This window comes from Sminthopsis crassicaudata, chromosome 1 (genome assembly GCF_048593235.1).
Source record: "Sminthopsis crassicaudata isolate SCR6 chromosome 1, ASM4859323v1, whole genome shotgun sequence".
Classification (NCBI taxonomy): Eukaryota; Metazoa; Chordata; class Mammalia; order Dasyuromorphia; family Dasyuridae; genus Sminthopsis; species Sminthopsis crassicaudata.
Window position 1 is genome coordinate 515,981,791 of NC_133617.1, and position 21,697 is coordinate 516,003,487.

A 21,697-nucleotide genomic window follows, 5' to 3' on the forward strand; every position below is an offset into this window, starting at 1 on the left:
CTGGAGGCAAGACTGCCATTTAAAAAACTATTGTAATATTTCAGGAAAGAGATAAGGGCCAGGCCTGGAAATAGTGGTTGCGTAAATAGAAATATCAAGATACAACAAAAGAGATGTAGAGGTAGAAATGACAACTAATTGGATATGAGAGGTAAAGGATAGTGAAGAGTTAAAGATAACTCAAAATTTGGGCAACTGGAAGCATGGTGATGCCCTTGGCAGAAATTCTTCAGAGGAGAGTATTTGGGATGAAATATAATGTCATGGGATCTATGACTTGACATAACCTATACCTACCTGTCTGCTCATACTCTTTGTCTCACCCAAAATACAAAGGTTAAAAAAAAAGGTAGAATTGGTCACTGAAATACAGAACAAACTATTGAAAGGTTCCTGCTATACCAATGAAGTCATCTAGAGGTAGAAGTGGGTATGCTGGAAAAAAGGGAGGAAAGTTTTCTGTGGAGCATAAACAATTGCAGATGTTCTGTAGGGGTTAGTTTATAAGTGGGGCACAGAAGGAGAGGTTGAGAGTTTCCGCAGATGATAGAAAGGAAAGGGCAAAAGATAGTGAAAGGATAAGGTATATGAGTTTGTATTGGAGGCCTAGACCTATGATTGTGGGGAGAATGGGATTTATTCCATCTTCCTACCCTTTATCACCTTTCTTTAAGGGTAGTCATGATTTTTTGGAGGTGCCATCTTCTTCTCACACAGCTTCTATTTTTGACCCCATTAGAAGGATACTGGACTTAGTGTCAAGAAGACGTGGTTCAGACATTACTTCCTATTGGACAATTCATTAGCCTCCCAGTGTCTTTATTATATTTACTTATAAAACAGAAACAATAGCACCTAAATGTATTTTGAAAGAATTTTGATTATCATTGTTTCCTTGCCTTTTCCCACTTAAATTTGTTTAAAGGAAGGAAGGGGAAGGAAGAAAACACTTATTAAGCACCTGCTAAGCATTGGGCTAAGCATTATATAAATATTATTTCATTTGATCCTCACAACAACATGGTGAAGTAGCTGCTATGATTATTTTCATTTTAAATTGTGTAAACTAAGATAGAAATCATCCTTCTCATGCCTGGAGTATATATCATTTGTTTCTTGACATTTTGAAATACTTTTCTTTCTTCAAGAAAAAATTCAGGTTGTCACTTTGTCCATGAAGTGTCCCTAATGGTCCCTACAGATTCAAGTTTCAGAAAGAAATCTTGGAAGATTGGAATAATGGATGAAAAGCGAGAAAATGGAATTTAATTGGGACAAATATATTCAAAATCAGTTGCACAATTACAGAATAGGGAAGACCTAGTGTAAAAGCAGTTCATATGAAGGAGACTTTAGAGTTTTTAATGGAATGTAAGCACAATAGTTCTCTCCTGGAGAACTAAGAGAGTCAACAGTGAATGAACGGTAAGATGACTGCCAAAAACCTAATGTAAACTTGGATTGCATTAATAGAAAAATACAATCCAGATCAAGGGAGGTGATAGTCCCACTGCACAATGCCCGGGTCAGATCACATCTGGAGTATTATGTTCAGTTCTGGGTGCATTTTAAAAGAGACAGTGACAAATTGGAGCATGTCCAGAGGATAGCAACCAGGATGACAAGGAGACCCGAAGCCACATGTAACATATTGCCCTTTTTGGATATAAACATTTTATTTGCTGAAAAGGAAAGAAAATAGGCATTCCCATGAGAAAAGCAGCTTGAGGTAGTTTTGAGGACCTGAGGAAAAAACTGCCTCTTAGATAAATATAATGGGAGGAATTTCCTGAAAATGTTTCAAAGACGAAAATATTGACTGAAGGTGGGATGACTAAAGTGCATTTTTGTCCATCAGCTTATTTACATATGACTGTTAGATGAATATTTTTGAGAATCTTTAAATCAAAGACCTCTTTGGAGAGCTATGGGAAAATTTGTATACTATGTATTTGTACCATTCCTGATAAAAGTGTGGATTTCTTTGGATATTTTATCCTGAGTTAGAGTTTGGTCGCTATATATGAAGATGTTCTATATGAGTCATTTGAAGTCAGATGAGTTATAATAAAAGAGAGGAGATGAGAAGATAAGATAGAGATCAGAAAAATGAGAAGAAACAATATCTTCCCAAAGAGAGGAGCCGATGCCAGGGATTGCCCACTGTTGTTTGAAAGAAGAGTAGAAGAGAATTGAAGATAAGAGCAGCTAGTCTGGGCTGAGAAAGAACTCACTGAAACCTCACAGGCTCTGTAGTAATTGGCACCTCTGTAGAGGAAGCTAAATACTCTCCTTTGTAAAGAGTGGAGTGAGCTTGTTACTTTTCTAGCTAGAGAGGAGGAAACCCTATAGGGCTTTTTCTATATTACCTTCTTCTATTTGAAGAGAAACTTCTCAGACTTCTGGGAGCACAGGTGAGTTTTGAGGTTCTTTAATTGGAGAGAACCTCTTGCAATTAAAATAGGTTAAAAGTGCTTTAGCATCTAGTCATTGGAAAGCTGCAGACACCAGTCTTAAGGTGCTTGTTTTTGCCATTGAATAGGTTAATAGTGCTTTAGCATCCAGCCACTGGAAAGCTGCAGACATCAGTCTTAAGGTGCTTGTTTCACTAAAACAGATTTACTTAACACTGCTTCAATGATCCTAGAGAGGCTGTCACTCAGAGGGAGAGCATAGCATTTGAAAAGAGGAACAGATGATTTATGATGTAGATTGTTTCTTTAAAATGGACACCAAATTGCTCTTAGACACATGGTTTTCCTACTCCTGCCTCATTGATAGAATTCTTTGTAAATGTGTGAATATTCTCTCCCATTAACACTGTGTGCACTGGTGAGAAAGTGTTGCTCAGTTTAATGAGTGAACTATATTAATTTTGATTATCCCTACTTTTGTCTTCTAGCGAGTTAATGTTATGATTATTATTGTCTTGCCTTCTTTTAGTAAATGTTTCATGTTTAGGAGTTAATAGTTCCATCCCTGACTGATTTTTATATAAATAGGAAACACATGGGGATGGGCTAAAAAACTACAGTGGCATAGAAGAAATGTATTTTCTCATGTCAGGGTTATTTCTAGCATCTTGAAAGTGAGTGGTAGCAGTATGGTCCTGCTTATGACTCTCCCCTGCTCCCCACACTCTGGAAAATGTCTTTCAGACCTGCCGACATGGGTGGTTAGTGTTTCCCAAGAGACAAATCTCCCAGGTCTGTTTGGCACCATTTTAACATAAAGCATAAAACACCTGTGATTGGAGAAAGTAAGGATAGAATTGTTCATTTCTGTTATTTAATACTCCCATCTGGGATGCGGTCTTTGGTCCTTGCTTTTCAAGCTTAATTTTGGGTATTCTAGAATTTAAATTGAACTTTGAACTTGGATACTTTTTTGTCTAGTCATAGCCTTGATTATGGAATAGTCCTTGACCTTTAGATTAAGCATGTAGAGTTTAGAAGGGACTTTAGAGGTTATGGAGCCCTTCAAGCTTCACCATTTTGCAGATGAGGAAACAGGTCTAAAATGGTAAACATCTTGCCAATTGCCACCCAATTCGTAAGTATTGGAAGTAGGATTTAAACCTTTCTCACTCCAAATCAAGCATTCTCTCCACAGTTACACTATCTCTGAAACATCTTATTTTTATAGGAATATCATCAACCAGTCAAATGCATATGGACATTTCTTGTACTGAGATGAAGAGAGAAACCCTTTATGGTTATATCAAGAATAGCAAAGCTTTTAAAAATTGCAATACAGGAAAGATATTTATGTGCCAAATGTTTAGAGGAATATTAAAATAGGGTCGATGAGTCTTAAATAGGGTTATCAACTATAGCTGTGGGTAACATATTCGAGAAGAGGGCCCAGGTAGCACAGAGGATAGATCTGGAATCAGGAAGATTTGTTTTCCTGAGTTTCAATTTGATGTTAGACTCTTACTAACCGTGTGACCATGGGCAAGTTAGTTAATCTTGCTTGCCTCAGTTTCCTCATCTGTAAAATGAGCTGGAGTTGGTGAACCACTTCAATATTTTCTCCAAGAAAACTCCAGATGAGCTCATAAGAGTTGGATATAACTAAAAATGACAGAATTGAACATCAAAGCTGTTTTTTTAAAATAATTTCCTAAACTTGGTGTGATCTAATAATGTTTCTTTGGGACTTAATTGTAGGTAGGTGGTACAATGAATAGAACAGCAGCCCTGGAGTTCAAATTTGACCTCAGACATTCATTAGCTTTGTGACCTGAGGCACCTCTAACTTATCTCAATTGTAAAACAATTATCATACTGTTTCTAAGTCTAGTCCTCTATCCCTACTCTGATCTTTTTTGCTTCCCTACTTAGAAACCTCTTATTGTACTTAGAAATAAGTCCAAACTGCTAAGTATTTCATTTTAGAATCCTGTCCTATGTTAATCAGATCACATTTAAAATATTGTGCATCATCCTGGGAACTACACTTTAAAAGAAATGTTGATAACTTGATTTACCTAAATCAAGAGTTCTTAACCTTTTTATGTCATGGATTCATTGTCAATCTAATAAAACTTATGGACTCTTTCTCAGAATTAATGTTTTTATATGTATAAAGAAAAACTCATAAAGGAAATCAATTATATTATATGCAGTTATCAAAATATTTTAAAAACTCCAACAACTTTATGGACCCCAGGTTAAGAACTCCAGAACTCCTGATGAGAGTGGAGAGAAGAAAGGAAGGCATATAAAGAATTATTCAGAGAACTGGGTATATATAAAAGAACAAACTTAGAGATGAATTGTTTCCCTTCATTTTTGAGAAAAGTTGTCATTTGGAAGAGGGATTTGATTTATTTTGAGTTGCTCTAGAGAGCAGAACAATGTAGAAATTACAGAGCCAGATTTCAGCTAAAAATAAAGAACATCTAACAATTAGAACTATTTCCAAATGGAGTTGACTGCTGCGTGAGGGAATGAAATTTTCACCAAAATTTGAAGTTTTCAAAAAGAGACTAGTTACATATGACACTTGGAGTCAGAAAGTTCTGCATTCAATCTGGCCTCAGATACTTCCTAGCTATATGATCTTTGGTAAGGCACTTTAGCCTCTATCTGCTCCAGTTTTATCTGTAAAATGGGGCTAATAATAGCATGTCTTCCAGGGTTGTTTTGAGGACCATATGGGAAAATAATTGTAAAACTCTTAGTATGTATGACCAAAGGGCAATTAAACTATGCATATGTTTTTAATCCAACAGTACCACTACTAGTTTTGTATATCAAAGAGATAATGAGGGGGAAAGGCCTATATGTACAAAAATATCTATAGCAGCTCTTTTTGTGGTAGCAAAGAATTGAAAATTGAGGGAATGTCCATCAATTGGAGAATGGCCGAACAAGTTGTAGCATATGAATGTAATGGAATACTATTGTGTTTTAAGAAATGATGAACAGGCAGATTTCAGAAAAAACTGAAAAGACTTACATGAAGTGATGCTAAATGAAGTGAGCAGGACCAAGAGAACACCGTACACAGTAACAGCAAATAGTGCAATGATAACGATGATAGACAATTCCAAAAGACTCATGATGGAAAATGTTTTATCATCCAGAGAACTGATGGAGTCTGAATGCAGATCAAAACATACTATTCTTAACTTTCTTTGTCTTTTTAATGGCTTTTCCCTTTTGTTCTGCTTCTTCTTTCACAACATAATTAATGTGAAAATATGTTTAACATGAATGCCCCCTAACTAATCTATATCAGATTGCTTGCCATGCTAGGGAGAGAGAAAGAAATAGGGAGAAAAATTTGGACTCCAAAATCTTATGAATGTGGAAAGCTATTTTTACATGTACTTGGAAAAATTATATACCATTTAATTTTTTTAAAAACAAGTATTTACATATATATATATATACATATATATATATATAATTTCTAGCAATTAAAAACATTTTCATCTGTTTTGAATACTTTTTCATTCTTGCTTTTGTTAATTTGTTTTTAGAAATATACATTTGGCTTGATTTGATTGCATATCAAAATTTTTAGTATGTTGTTTTGTTGTCTTTTTCCTTAAAAATTATTTATTATATTTATAATTTGCTCTTCAACTTACACAATTTTTAGGGTAATAGTATTTAGTTTTCATTTAAATTATAATCCTTTTTAAAATGCTCTGTATTGATGACATTATCACTTTATTGTGGTCAGTAAATTATATGTTTAATGTATCTGCTTTTCTGCATTTGCTTATCAGTTTGTTATGGCCTAAGCATAAAGTTAATATCTGCAATGCACCATGTAAAGCAAATTTAAGCAAATCCATTTTTATTTCCATTCAGTAATCACTAGAAATCTATCATACATAATTTTCTAAAGTTCTGTTTAGTCCTTAGCTTTCTTGTATATGTTGTTAGATTAAATCAAGTCAGTAAGCATTTATTAAAGGCGTAGTATGTGCCATAGTATGTGCCAGCCATTGTGCTAAATACTGAGAATTTAAATTCCTGCCTTTAAGCAGCTCACTCTCTAGTAAAGGGACAAAGCAATATGCAAAAAGATCCCTATATAATAATGAGGTATATATATAAATAATAAATTGAAGATAATCAACACAAAGGAAACACTAACATTAGGGATCAAGAAAAACTTTTTGTAGAAGGCTTATTTTTTAGCTGAGACTTGAAGGAAGCCAGGAAAGTTAAGAAATGAAAATAGAAAGGGAAATCATTTTACTAGCAGAGAGTTGGTTTAAAGATAATGTGGGAAATAAGGTATATGAAGACTAAAAACGTGGAAAGGGGCCAGGTTATGGAAGGCTTTAAATGACAAACAGAAGATTTGATATTTGATCTTGCAGATAGGGAACTACTGGAGTATACTGAATACGGGAATGACATGGTCAGACTTGCTCTTCAGAAAGATCACTTTGACAACTGAGAGGATGAGGTACTGTAATAGGGAAAGCCTTGAGGCCAAGGGACCAAATAGCAGATTATTCCAATAGTCCAGGCATGAGATGATGATGCTATCTAGGGTGGTAGCAGTATTAGAGGAATGTTAATTGACAGACCTTAGCCACAGATTGGAAATTGGAGAGGGCAAGAGAATAGGAGGCATTGAGGATGACATTTAAGCCTGAAAGGGATTCCTAAAGGTACTCAAGTACTTTGGTTTTGCTATCTATTGCTCCCTGTTGTGGCATCTATTTACATCTCAAGTTGTGTTTCCTTTAAGTACTTAAATGTCTTGCCATTCAATGAATATATATATATATTATATATATAAATTATATAATTTATAATATATAATTCATATATATATAATATATATATTCATTGAATGGCAAGACATTTAAGTTTTATATATATATATATATATATATATATATATATATATATATATATATATAGCCATCTAAATTGCCTTTCACCACAATGTAGTTTCCCAGCTTATATCTTTTAATCACATCTATTTTGTTGTTTCCTTTTCTGAGATCATAACAGCAATTTCTACATTCTTGGATTCATTTGAAGCATAATAGATGCTATTCCAGTCATTCATTTCAATTCTGTATGAATATTTTTATTTCAAGTGTCTGTTTTATTTAAAAAATATATTTTTTCAATCGTTGGATTCTGCTTCCCCATTCATTCTGCTACTCTTCACCGTTTAATGGGTGCATTTATACCATTTATGTTTACATTTATGAAATGGTAGTAGGATTTTTCCTAGTAAAATATCGTTTTAGGTCTTTTCTTCTCTTTAAACCTTCTTTCCCATTTTCAAAGAAAAATAACATTGGTAATGAGATAGAGTGAGATAAACAATTGTTTTAGGCTCTTCCTCTCCTCAGCCAGTCTAGATCCAGATCACTATTTCTTACCTCTTCTTTCTATTCTTTTAATGCTTACTTTATTATCCTTCCTCCAAAATGGTTTTATTTGTTTTTGTTTTTTTTTATGGTTCTTTTCCCCTAGCCTACCCTTTCCCCTTGTTTTTTCCAACTATTTCTCTGATGGCTTTACTGTCTTATACATAAGCATACTATCTTTTCAACCCCCTTTTCCATTTTAGATAAAAGTAAAGCCAATAAATTGACTTCTTTTCTCATTTCATCTCTGTATTTGTATATTCTTCCTTTGACAAAACACAAATATGAGAAGTAGTTAATATTTTCTCTTTATTTCACTTGAATTCTTTTTAAAATTAGATTTCTTTCTCCTCTTATAAACAACAAAGTAGAACAAAATCATACTTAGACCCTGTGTTTGTCTTCTTTTAGTCCTTCTGTGATCCTAAAAATAAGGAATAATGAAGGGGTAGCTGTCTCTTTTTACCCAACTAAAAATGCATACATCATCATAATTTTGTTCCTTCTAACTGCTTAAATACATTTGTCTTTCTAGATTAATTGTATTTCCTGTATTTGTGTTTTGCAGATTATATTTAGCTTCAGTTTTTTTGTTGTAGGATTACTTCTGTTTTCTTTTTGTACTTTCTAGCATTTCTTTAACCCATAGTATTTCTTCATTGTATTAGAAGATATCTTCATTTACCTATGTGTCCAGACTCAGTACCTATATTGAAACTACCAGTTTCTGCCCTGTCTTTGTCACTCTGTGTGCTCACCTACTGGGGACGAATTTTCACATTTTCATTAAGCCCCTCATGATCCTCCTAAGAGGAAGTAACCTCTTCTTTGACCTAGTACTACTTTATATGTCTCTTGTAGAGGTTATCACATGCTGTCTCATATTATAAAATTATTTGCAGACACAGGCCATCCCTCTTGCTGAAGAATTTGAAGTTCATTATGGATAGAGATGACATAAATTTTAAAAAATTTCCTAGAAAAACTATCATAGTGTTTTGCATTTAGTAAGTGCTCAGTAAATATGTATTGAATTGTATTAAAATCAACAAATGGGAAGGGACAATTAATTCTGAGTATTTTCTATAAATATATAACTATTATTGTAATAAGAGTGTGCAATTAGGCTATAAATGGAAAGAGGTAAGTGAGTAGCCTTAATGAATGTAATTAGGACAAGGAAAAATGCAGAGTAATAACTTTTACATGTATGCTTACATATACCGGTATTGTATGTATTTAACATGAATATATTTTGAATTTTGACAACTCAAGGCTAAATGCTCATTAATGTCTGTAACAGTGAAGAATGGTTTGAAATTAGTGAATTCTACTATTATTTATACTCCCTAAAGGAGAAGATAAGTTGTTTTGGAGTTAATAATTAATATCCTCTGATAGAATTTTACAAAAGAAATTCAAGACTTCTGAAATTCAAGCATTCTTGTGAAATGCAAAGAAAATCTTTTAAAGTTAATTATCACTAATTACCTATAATCAAAGGTATACTTCTTAACAATAACTTTTGAATTTGCAGTGTAAACAAAAGGGTAATCCATGAAGATGTTCATTGTTCCTTCCCATTAAATCCATTTTTCTTTAGTTATAGCATGTGGCATATGGGCATATATATTTATGTATATATGTGTGCATATATGTACATATATCTATATTATATGTATGCACACATATACATGTATACATATACACATATTATAATATATAAGCTTATATATATATTTCTAGGCATGCATGTATTCATTTGGGTGGCCAAATGGCACCTCAGTTCATATTCTACAATTAATTTATAATACACAGCAACAAAACTTTGAAAAAAAAAGTGAAATTACTAGGGAATAAATAAATAAATATTCCATTTAAACTAAGTTCTCTGTCCATAGGAACTAGTTAAAGATTATTTCATTTACAACCCCTCTTCCATCTTTTATGGAGTTGAAATGATTTGTCCTTAGTCATAGAGTTTGTAAGTAGTAGGATTCAGATTTTAATCCAGGTTTTCTGACTCTACATCCAATATTCTTCTAAGAATTCTAAGAATTTACCTAGAGTAAAATTCTGACTATCATACAGATGCAATTGCATCACGAATTAAAGAAGGATTCATATATTTGGGTCATTATTAATGTAGGTCCATATCATTATCCCAGTGTCCTTTTCTATTCTACTTCCTTTTCTGTCTCTTGAAATTCCATTTCCACTCTTTCTAAAGACCTCTTCTAAATGGTACTCCCTTGGAGGTTCTAAAGTAATTTTTCCCTACAGGTCTGGTTATTTTGGGTTTTCATGATTTCTTAAATTTATCTTTGGTTTCTTCCTATTCCATAGCAGAGAATCTCTTGCAATTTTCCTTGCCTTTCTAATTTTTGTTCTTTCCTTGCTATGTACTAAATAAAAGGGCTCTCCTAACTTGTTTTTACCCTCTACTACTGTTGTATGAATTTTGTAATTACAAAGGTTATTATTTTTTGACATCTGGAACTCTGTTAATGCCATAATAATCCACACTGTTATGTAATATTTCACCATTCAAAACTAGTTCATTTCTTGTCTTTTCCTTTAAAAATTAAACAAGACTGAATGTGGCATGCAAAAATGTTGCTTTTTTTATAGTGGCAAGAAACAGGAAACTGAGTGGATGCCCATCAGTTGGAGAATGTCTGAATAAGTTATGGTATATGATTGTTATGGAATATTATTGTTCTATAAAAATTATCAGCAGGATGATTTCAAAGAGTTCTGGAGAGACTTGCATGAACTGATGCTAAGTGAAATGAGCAGAATCAGGAGATCATTTGTACATGGCAACAACAAGATTATATGAAGATCAATTCTGATGGATGTGGCTCTTTTCAATAGTGATATGATTGAAGCCAGTTCCAATGATCTTATGATGAAGAGAGCCATCTATACTTAGAAAGAGGACTATGGGAACTGAATGTGGATCACAACATAGCATTTTCACACTTTTTGTTGTTGTTTGCTTGCATTCTGTTTTCTTTCTCATTTCATTTTTTTATCTGATTTTTCTTGTGCAACATGATAATTGTATAAATATGTATACATGTATTGCATTTAACACACATTTTTAACATATTTCATATATTATTACTATTTAAGAAAGGGGATAGAGGGAAGGGAGGAGAAAGTTTGGAATATAAGATTTTGCAAGGATCAATGTTGAAAAATTATTCATGCATATGTTTTGAAAATAAAAAAACTGTAATAAATATAAAGAAAAAAACTGCATGTGGAATTTTCATACAATTAAGGATTTAGAACTTGAAGGGAGCTCAGAAGTTATCTTTTTTGACTGCCTTCATTGTACAAGTGTAGAATTAAATGCATATTCTCAAACTCCAGAATAGGTACATTTTCCCTTGTACCATCATGAATCCTTTGTTTTGAGGATGTGACACTTGACAAGGCTATTTCCTGAAACTACCCCAGTCTCATCTTAAGATTTTTCCTTTGCATCATTATACATATATTATATATCCAAAAGGTTTTTTCCTTATTTTTTTTTCAAAATTGAATTGGAGTTTGAGCTTGTTCTTCAACTCAGAGCCATGGAAAGTAAGGCTAACTCTAATAACAGTTCTCTGAGAAATAAATGAAAGACAGGGGCCCCACTAGTGAAGGTGTTGCTATAATTGAACCAGCTGTGGTTAAGAATCTTAGCAGGCGGGTGACATTGCGTGTTGGTCTCCCACTTTAAATATTATCCCTATTCCATTAGATCCATTTTGAGCAGGCTCAGCTGCCAAGTACTTCCCTTTCACAAATAAAGTTGATTTCTCCTTAGTAGTTATGAGGAAGTCCTGCTATACATAGAAGTCACTCATTTTGTCTCCATCAAATTTAATATTTTATCTCTTCAGTGCACAATTTTATGTAAGAAATAGGGAATCCTTTTAATTCTGATCAACATAATTTTTTCACATAAATCCAATAGTTGATCTAACAGATTTGAGGGTATCACTTCAAAAATCTTAGAATGCCAGTTGTTACAACATCCTGGCAGGGGACCTCATCTATTAATGGAGTTCAATATAGTCTCCATCATTACCAAGTCAATGATTAAGCAGATTCTCGTTCTGGACAAGTTCTCATTATGAGTGGCATTCGTTAAAAGTAATTAAAGTTTGGCAAATAGTCTTTTCTGATGATTAATAGGCCATGTCTCCAATTCTCATTTCAGGAGGTGAGTTACCAGTTAACAAAAATGAAACACCTGCCTTTACATCAATGTTGCTGCAGCAGCTCAGCAGCATTCCTGGAGCTGTTAAATATGGCCAAGATGCCAAAAAAAATGAGGCCTTATGTTTAGTTAAGTCCTGAATAAATATAGCTGATCTGGAGGCAAAAAAATTGATTATAATTTTATCTGAAGCTAAAATAATTGAAAAATGAAAATGCATATTTATATGTATGTGATATAGAAGAATTCAAAAAGGAATTTGATATGAGAAGTCAGTTTGATGTGGATAAAGCTTGTCTAAAAGTAAACTCTTTTCTAATTTGAATAAATAGTTGAAAGAATTAATATTTTCCAGAACAAGTTTCAGGGATTGACTGATGCTGCATATTCCCCATAACTTTGGAATTCACTGGGCAGCTTTTACATGTGGTGTATTTAGGAGCTGAGATGAACAAACAGTTTATTAAACTAGGCATGAGGAGGAATGGAGTCTATGAGACAAAGTATTATACTTAAAAAATAAACCACAAAAACACAAAAGTAAGTATTAAAAATATTATAAAAGTATTAAGTATTATACTTAAAAAATAAACCACAAAAAACACAAGTGTTTGAGAACTCTGCTGATTAGAATATCTTATTTGCTGTATCCCATATACTAGATGCTAGAGAGTTTACTGAGCTGCTTCCAAAAGGTGGAAAGTAAATAAGAAATGCTTCAATATTAGTCTTAGAAGAGTGGGACTGAAGTCCTGAAGTGGTAGGTGCTATACTCTTCTCATAGAAAACAAACTCAAATAGCTAAAATGTCTTACAATCTTTTAAAGATATGTTTTTGTTGATTATTCTGCTTCTGACATTATGATAGTTATCCCAAGTATCCATCCCTATTCTCATCCCAGAGAACCATCTCATGTAACAAATAGCATTTTTAAGAGGGGAAAAAATAGTTAAATTGGTAAATATGTTGAAAAAGTCTCCAAAACATGTATCATAAATAATAACTGTGAATCTCTATTTCCACAAGGGGTAGATTGGGGATATCATCTTATATGTCTTCATTTGAGTCCTGCTTAATTTTTCTCATTTTATAATTTTTAATTTGGGGGTATATAGTTGTTCTTTAAATTTACATTGTTGCAGTTATTGTGTATATTATTTTCTTGGCTCTACTTATTTCACTTTATATCAGTTTACATAGAACTTTCCATATTTCTCTTAGTTTATCACAAACACAATTTCTCCTAGCACAATAATATTCCATTACAGTCATGTACCACAGTTTGCTTAGTGATTCCCCAATTGATAGCCAACTACTTTGTTTCTGACTCTTGACTATCACAGAAAAAATTGTGCTATAAATATTTTGGAATCTGTATTTTCTTATTAATGGAGTCCTGGGGTTACAAACCCAGTAATGAAGTCTCTGGTTTAAAATGTATAGACAATTTAGTCATCTTATTTGCATAATTTCAAATTGCTTTCCAAAATCATTATATAATTCACCAACAACATATTAGTATGTCTATCATTTCACAGCTCCTCCAACATTGAGTAAGGATACCTTTTGTATCATTTTTGCCAATTTGCAGTGTGTGAGGTAAAACCTTTGCAGTGTTGTTTTGATTTATATATATATATATATATATATTTATATATATGTACATATCTTGTTGTTAGTGATTTGGAGCATTCTTTCATGTGATTGTGAGTACTTCCTTTTGAGAACTGTTTTTTTTATCCATATTCTTTGAACTGAGGAATAACTATTAGTGTTGCATAGTTATATACAGACATATACATAGATACATGTGTATGATATGTATGCACATATATTTACATTTACACACATAAATAAGCCACATAAATATAGACTCATATAAAACCAGGCATATATATCCAAGATACACATACTTAAATGCTTATGTACATAATATATACATATGTGTATGTGTACATATGTATATATACATTTATATAGATATACACACATACTACAAAACCCTTATCAGATAATTCCCTTATCAGAGAAATTTGATACAAAGTTTTTTCCCCCATTCAGCTACTTCCTTTCTTATCCTAGGTGCATTAATTTTATCTGCAGAAGTTTTTTGTTTCAAAAAATCAGAAGTTATCTCTTTTAAGTTCTGTAATTGCCGCTATCTCTTGTTTGATTAAGAATACATCTATCCAGAGCTGTGAGTTATATGATCTGTTTCTCTTCTAAGTTTTTTATATTATGGTATTTAAAATTAAGATTGCAAATCCATTTAGAATGTATTGTGAAATAAAGTGTAAGGTTTAAGCAGAATTTCTGCCAGAATGCTTTGCAGTTTTCCCAGATTTTTTTTAAATTAAAAAATAATTTTAATCAAATAAGGAGTTTCTACCTTTGGTAACATGTTTTCTACTTAATCAAACAGTGGGTTATTGAGTTCTATTATTTGTGATTCTGCCTTGTCTAATCTATTCTATTCATCTAGCTATTTTTAACCACTATCACATGATTTTGATGACTGGTAGTTTATAATATAGCCTAGAAGTGCTGTTCCCCCTTTGAACCTACTACTTTTAATCATTTCCCTTGATAAGGTAGTTTATTGTTTAATGTTTCAACATTGTAGCAATATCATTACTCAAGTTATTGTCTCAGTTAATGTTTTTCCTGATTTTCTTCGGATTTTCTATTTAAACATCATTATCTTAAGCAAGTAAAGATAATTTTATTCCTCTTTACTTATTTTTCTGACAAATTTCTTTCCTTTGTCTTATTGCTTTTGTTAACATTTCTAGAACTATATCATATAATGAAAGGGAGAAGGATCATCCTTGCCCTTCTCCTGTATTTATTGTATCAAGTTTTAGTATATCCCTTTTTTATATGATGTTTGCTTTTGTTTTTAGATGCTTTTTTGGACCTTAAAAGGTCCTTCTACACCTATACTTCACAGGCTTTTTAGCATAAAAAGTATTGTACTTTATCAAAAGCAGTCCATAACATGTTCCTCTCTGTTCTCCCATTTCTTCTTCTTAATGCACTCTCCTATATTGTATTGTATCCCATAAAACACTGATTCAACAACTTATTCTCTAATTGATAAATAGTCAAAAGATATGAACAGACAACTTTCAGATGATGAAATCCAAGGAATCTATAGTCATATGAAAAAGATGTTCTAAATCACTATTAATTAGAGAAATTCAAATTAAAACAACTCTGAGGTACCACCTCACAACTCTCAGATTGGCTGTGACAGGAAAAATCACGATAAATGTTGGAGGGGATGTGGGAAAACAGGGACACTAATGCATTTTGGTGAAATTGTGAAACAATTCAACCAGTTTGAAGAGTAATTTGGAACTATGCCCAAAGAGCCACAAAATTGTGCATACCATTTGATCTAGTGGTGCTACTATTAGATCTGTATCCCAAGGAAATCATAAAAGAGGGAAAAGGATCCACATGTGCAGAAACATTTGTAGCAGTTCTTTTTGTGTTGGCAAGAATTGGAAAAATGAGTGGAAGCCCATCAATTGGGGAATGGCTAAATAAATTATAGTATATGAAAATAATGGAATATTATTGTTCTATAAAAATGATGAACAAGCTGATTTTAGAAAGGCCTGGAAAATGTACACAAATTGATAAATTGATACTGAGAAAAACAAGTAGAACTAAAAATGTACACAGTACACAGAACTAAGAATGTATACAGTAACAGCAAGATTGTATAATGATCAACTATGAAAGACGTGATTTTTCTCAGAGGTTCAGTGATCCAAGGCAATCCCAATAAACTTTGAGTAGAAAATGCTATCTGCATACAGAGAGAGAACTGTGGGGAATGAATGTAAATCAATACATGCCATGTTCACTTTTTTCCCTTTTTCTTCTGTTTTTTTTTTCCCCTGTTGTGGTTTTTCCCTTTTGTTCTGATTTTTCTCTACCAACATGATTCATAAAGAAATATGTATTTAAAAAATTAATGTACAAGTATAACCAGAAAAAAATGAAAAAAGAAATTGTTTGGTGGGTGGGGTGGGTGGGTAGTGAGAGAATGAAATGAATGCCTAGAAAAATAAATTAATAAAAAAGCAATATTGACTTACCTGTGGGAAGGGTGTCACCAGGTATTCATGATGCCCCATGTCTCCACAGGCCTTTTGCCTTAGTCTTGTATCTTTGTGTATATTTGGAAAAAATAGTTTTGGGGTTTTGGGGGAAGAGGTTTGGTCTCTCTGTTGTCATTCTGTTACTATTGATGTCCTTGGTTACTGCATTTATTCATGCTTGCATTTTTGTTCTTTTGTGTTCAAGAAGCAAATAACTTTTTTGGGTCTGGTTTTCTTTCTAGAAAAAGTGTTTTAAATGTCAATTTATTATTGGATAGCCATTATATACGTGTGTGCACGCACAATTAAAACTCACATTTTGCAGAGTTGGTTACCTTAGAGTGAACTTTGGGACATTATTCCATTCCCTCTAATATTTTTGGTGGGTACAAAACAATCTTGTAAAATTATTCTACAATACTACAAAATTATTCTAATTTTCTTTCTTTTGCATTTGAAGATGTTTCTCCTGATTATTTATTCTACCTACCTCTCTTAAAAATAAACAAATTCAAATCCTAAAAATTATTAGAATCCTAACATTTGTCATTGACTTGTTAAATTTAGCTACTGCATATCATGGAGCTTATAGTGATTATTGAATTCAACAGATATGTATGTCATCTATATTCAGAAGTTTAAAAGCAGTTCTTTTTGATTTTTTCCTTGTTATGATGTTAGGGTTTTTTGTGGTTGTTATTATTGTTGTTTTTGTTCTGTCTTGTTTTTCTGGGAGATCTATGATCCTTACATTGTATTTACACACACTCTCTTTGAGATTAGTAAGTTTTGCTTGGTAGTGAACATATGTTTTCTTTTAATAACATTGTTTTTCTTATTTTCTTATTCTAGATTGTCTTTCTTCTGTATATTTGCACTTTCAATCTATAATTTTCCCTTTTGATTTTTTGGTGAAATTCACCATAAGAGTCCAATTTTTCTATTTTATCCATTATTTTTCTATGTAGCCCACCATTTCCCTCCCTCCCCCTGCCCCAATAATTCTCATTTTTCTTTAGAATTATTTAGGAATAATTGTAATTCCTCATAATGCTACACATACTACAGGATCCTCTCTTTCATCAAATGTTGAATCATTTTCCTTTGTTTTACAGTATTTCTTCATAAATGCTTAAATTAATTTACTAGATAAGGTGGCCATAATTTTTTTCTGTTGTTGGTTATTTTCTCTGTTAATTTGTTCCTTATATTCAAGGTCTTTGCGTTTTCTTCTTTCTGAATTTTTTTTTTGTAGTTTTAATCTCTATTAAGTGAAAATCCCTTTCACTTATTTTTCCTTATTCATTTTCTGATTCTGTCCTCTTTAATACTGATTTCCTTAGAGGATGGATCACAAAGCATTGTCTCACACTGGGCAATTCTTGATTCACCAGGTTAAGTGTCTTCTCTAAGTGACTTTTGGGTGGTCAGAACTGGCCTGGATGCTTTTTTTCCCACAGGTTTAATTGAGCTCTGCACAATTCTTCCCTCCAAACTCAAGCCCAGCAAATATGTGGTGTCCTGTCACATTCCCTCTGTTGCTTAGTTCTCTAGTTCACTATTGGCACATTAGAGATTTACCACGCTGGTGCTATGTAGTTCCTTCTGTCATAGACAGTTGAAAGCTTTGTAGTACTAGAGTACTTGGATTGCAATCTGGAATTGAAGTCTCCATAGCACTGGAAAGAGGGAAGGAGGAGGATCAGAATGGGTTTTATTGTAAACCTGTCAAGTTCTTAGGTCTGTTGGTATAGCCTGATTGCTGGTAATGTGGGAAGTGAGAGAGGGGTGCTGAGTGAGCTCAGGTTCAGTCATATATTTTAAAGCCTTCTTTTGGCTTCTAAATTTACTAGACCATGAAAACAGCTGAAATTGCTTTATCTTTGGCACATAATTTCTGTTTTGGAGAAGTTTGGGAGGTTGTCAAGATCAGAGAGCATGTCTATCTAGTACTCCATCTTATAGCTTATGTGACCCAGAAGAGTCCTTACAATCTTAATGAGAATCAGAAATGGCTATCAAGCTCATAGTTCTGTCCTTAAGGATGGGGGGGGGAAGACAGAAGATCCTTGTCATTTTTGACTTCATGGTGAAAACAACATCTGATTGCATGGATCCTGGCTGCTCAAGTTGAGAAAACACATGTTGGCTCTGAGATTAGATGGAAATCTTCCTGCTTCAGCTAAGTCAAGAACTCCCAAGACTACTCTGCATGGGGCATGCTACTACTAAAAAGAAAATGCTCATTTTCTGTTCCTGGATGTACATCTAGAATTGATTTACAATCATTTCTATTACTTGTTAGTAGAATCACAGAGTTTTAGGGCTTGAAAGGATATCTAGTCATAGAGAATTTCTTTTGATAGATTTGAGAATAAAGGAACAAAAGGTGAAGTAATAACCTAAGTACTATCAGATCTAGTTCTAGTGTCTCAGGTGAGTAACTATGTTTTATGTAATCTGATCTACCTCCTTGAGAAAGAAAATAATCTCAAAGAAAATCTCTTTATATTCCAAAATATAAAGAGTAATGAATATACCTATTGAATGAAATGTAGTTCCAATGGGAAGTAATTCCCCAAATTAAGGGAGAGATATGAAGTGTAAGACAGAAGACTTGACTCATCGCCATGATGGAAAAATAGAAGACTATAATTCAGAGGAGAAAGGTCAACTGTACAACTACAGCTTAAATTTTTTGAGACTTCCAAAAAAGGAGAAGCATAGATGCTATGAGAAGAAAGAAACTGATTGTTCTTCAAGGAAAGCCATGGAAACCATCAGGTGAGAAACAACCCAATAAGACTCAAGGGGAAAAGAGAAGTTTGCTTTTGCTCACTGGTTCTGAGGCAGCAATTTGATAGATAGTCTATTGTCTTCCAAGAGATAACAAAGAACTTCTCAAAATTTATCAAAACATATGATCCCTGCCTACTTCTGGTGATGTGTGTGGGCACAAATGACATTTCCAGGAAGAATCTAAAAAAGTATTTCCAACAATTATGATATCTCAGGCAAGAAAACCATAGAGAGTCAGATTGTATTTTCCTCTCTGTTGCTCTTTTAAAGGAAAAGAACACCGAAAGGAAAAATTGATTTGGAACTTAAGAACAGGCTAAGAATATGGTGTATGAGAATGGAATTTGAATTTCTGATCCTTGGTTTACAATATAGGGATGGCAGAATCCTGTCTAGAGATCTGTATACCTAACAAAGGCTAGTAAGAATGTAATCTTTTTTTTTTAATTATTTCAAATTAGTTTTACTGTTTTCAATCAATGAAAATTCAACTTCTTTTCCTCCCCTCTCTCTTGAGACAAAAGAAAAAACAAAACTCTTGTTACAAACATGCATAGTCAAATCAAATTTTTCCATTGGTTGTGTCCATAAAAAGCCTCCGTATTCTCTCTGGATCCATCACCTCTCTGGCAGGAGAGAGGTGGGTAGCATATTTCATCATAAGTCCCCTGGAATCATGGTTGGTCATTGTATTTATTGTGCTCTTAAAAATCTTTTAAAGTTGTTTGTATTTATAATAATATTGTTATTATATAAATTGTTCTCTTGGTTCTCACCATTTCACTCTGCATCAGTTCACAGAAGTATAAAAATGCATTTTTTTATTTATCTTGAATCTAATCCAAAAGGATTTAAACTAAAAAAGATGGGAAGGGGCAGAAAGATTGACAGTGTATCTCCTATGATTAGATACTATAGAAGATAGTCACTAAAAAGGAAGAATAACATCTGAGATGCCCTCAAATTCACAAGAGATAAAAATTTTCAAAAGTAGCAAAACTCATGATCTCAAATATATGTTTACAAATCCCACAAATTAATTGACTAACAAAAACTGAAGGTCTGAACTTGAACCCTAAAGCACAGAGGAAAATTTGATCTTTTAAGTGTCACTGAGATTTGGTAAGATAAAACCTATTACTGGACCATGGCTCTGGATAGGTATACCTTAACTATCCAGAGTAACAAGGTAGGTAAAAGGGGTTTGAGGTAGGGTAGTATTTCATATTAAAAGTATATATTCATGTGAGGAAATCAGAATCATATGGGAGTGGGTGGGACAGAAAGCCTATGTGGGTATGGTTTGAAGGAAGAAAGAGAAACAAAAGTGATTTTATTATTAAGACATACAAGTCATTTGTTTGAAAAGAGGAAATAGAAAATGGAACCTAAACCTGGCACACAGACATCATATAGTAATGACAGACACTTTAGTCATCTGACATTCAGAATTCTCTCCTTGCCAAAAGCACAGTGGCTATTCACTTCTTGACTTGCATTAGTTATTTCATTTTTAAAGGGTAGGGAAATTAACATCAGGAAATTCTATGCTGTTCTGATTCTCCTTGACAAGAAGGAATTCGTTTCTGAGGTGGAAATGATGGGAACTTATTTCATCCAAGAGTTTGTGATGTAGGGGAGGAAAGTCTGACTTATCTCTCCACTCTGATTTTGAGAAAGTAGAGTTCAAAAAATTAAGAGGAAGGAGAAATAGAATCTCATGGGGTAAAATCCTTCTGGGGAATTCAGCCCTACAGAGATGAGAGATGTTCAGGAATGGAATTCCAAAGACCAAAAGTGAAAATAATTTAAACAAGAGAAGGAATAAGATTTTCTTGACAAAGCTGATGTGGATTACTAAGAACTCACCAAGCAACTTTAGGTATTAAAAAGAAATGTACAGATGACAGAAATAAGACCAAGTCACAGGGAATATATATGAGTCTGGTATAATCCTGTGAAAAGAATGTTAGGAAGCTAAAAACAGCAATCACTTAAGAGTTTTTAAAGCTATTATAGGAAGAGAAAAGAAGGATCAAAGAAAGGACCAAACTTTTGCTTGAAATAGATGAGTCAATGATGACTGACAACAAAGAGAAAACTGATCTGCTTAATTCTACTTTGTTGTTTTCATGCAAAGCTGTATGACCACTATGTTGATAATTACAGAACAAGAAAGACTAACTACTTAAGATAAGTAAGGATACAGTAAGACAACATCTAGCTTCCCCTGATTAATTCCAGTCACCTATATCCTCAGCTCCGGACAGAACTGGCTGTGACTGTTGAGCCACTGTCAGTAATATCTAATAGGTCATGTGAAAAAAGAAGGTCCTCTATGAATGATAAAAAAAAGTAACTGAATTTTTTTTAAAAGGGAAGAAAACAGCAAACATAAGATTAGTGAGCTTGATTTGTTTTTACTGGGAAAGCTTTAGAATATTAGAGAGATGAGTAATGAACATTAAGAAATGGAAGTGATAATTACAAAGATCATGGTTTTATGAAGAACAGGTTTTACCAGATTAGCCTAGTTTTCTTTTTTGACAAGATTACTAAATTTATAAATGAGGAAAATTCTCTGGATAGTTTACCTAGAGTTTAGCTGGACTTTGGATAAAGTATCTCCTACTATTTGTATGGAAAAGATGTTGAGATGTGGATTGGACAAATTCAAAACTGATTGGATGGCCAGACTCTAAAGA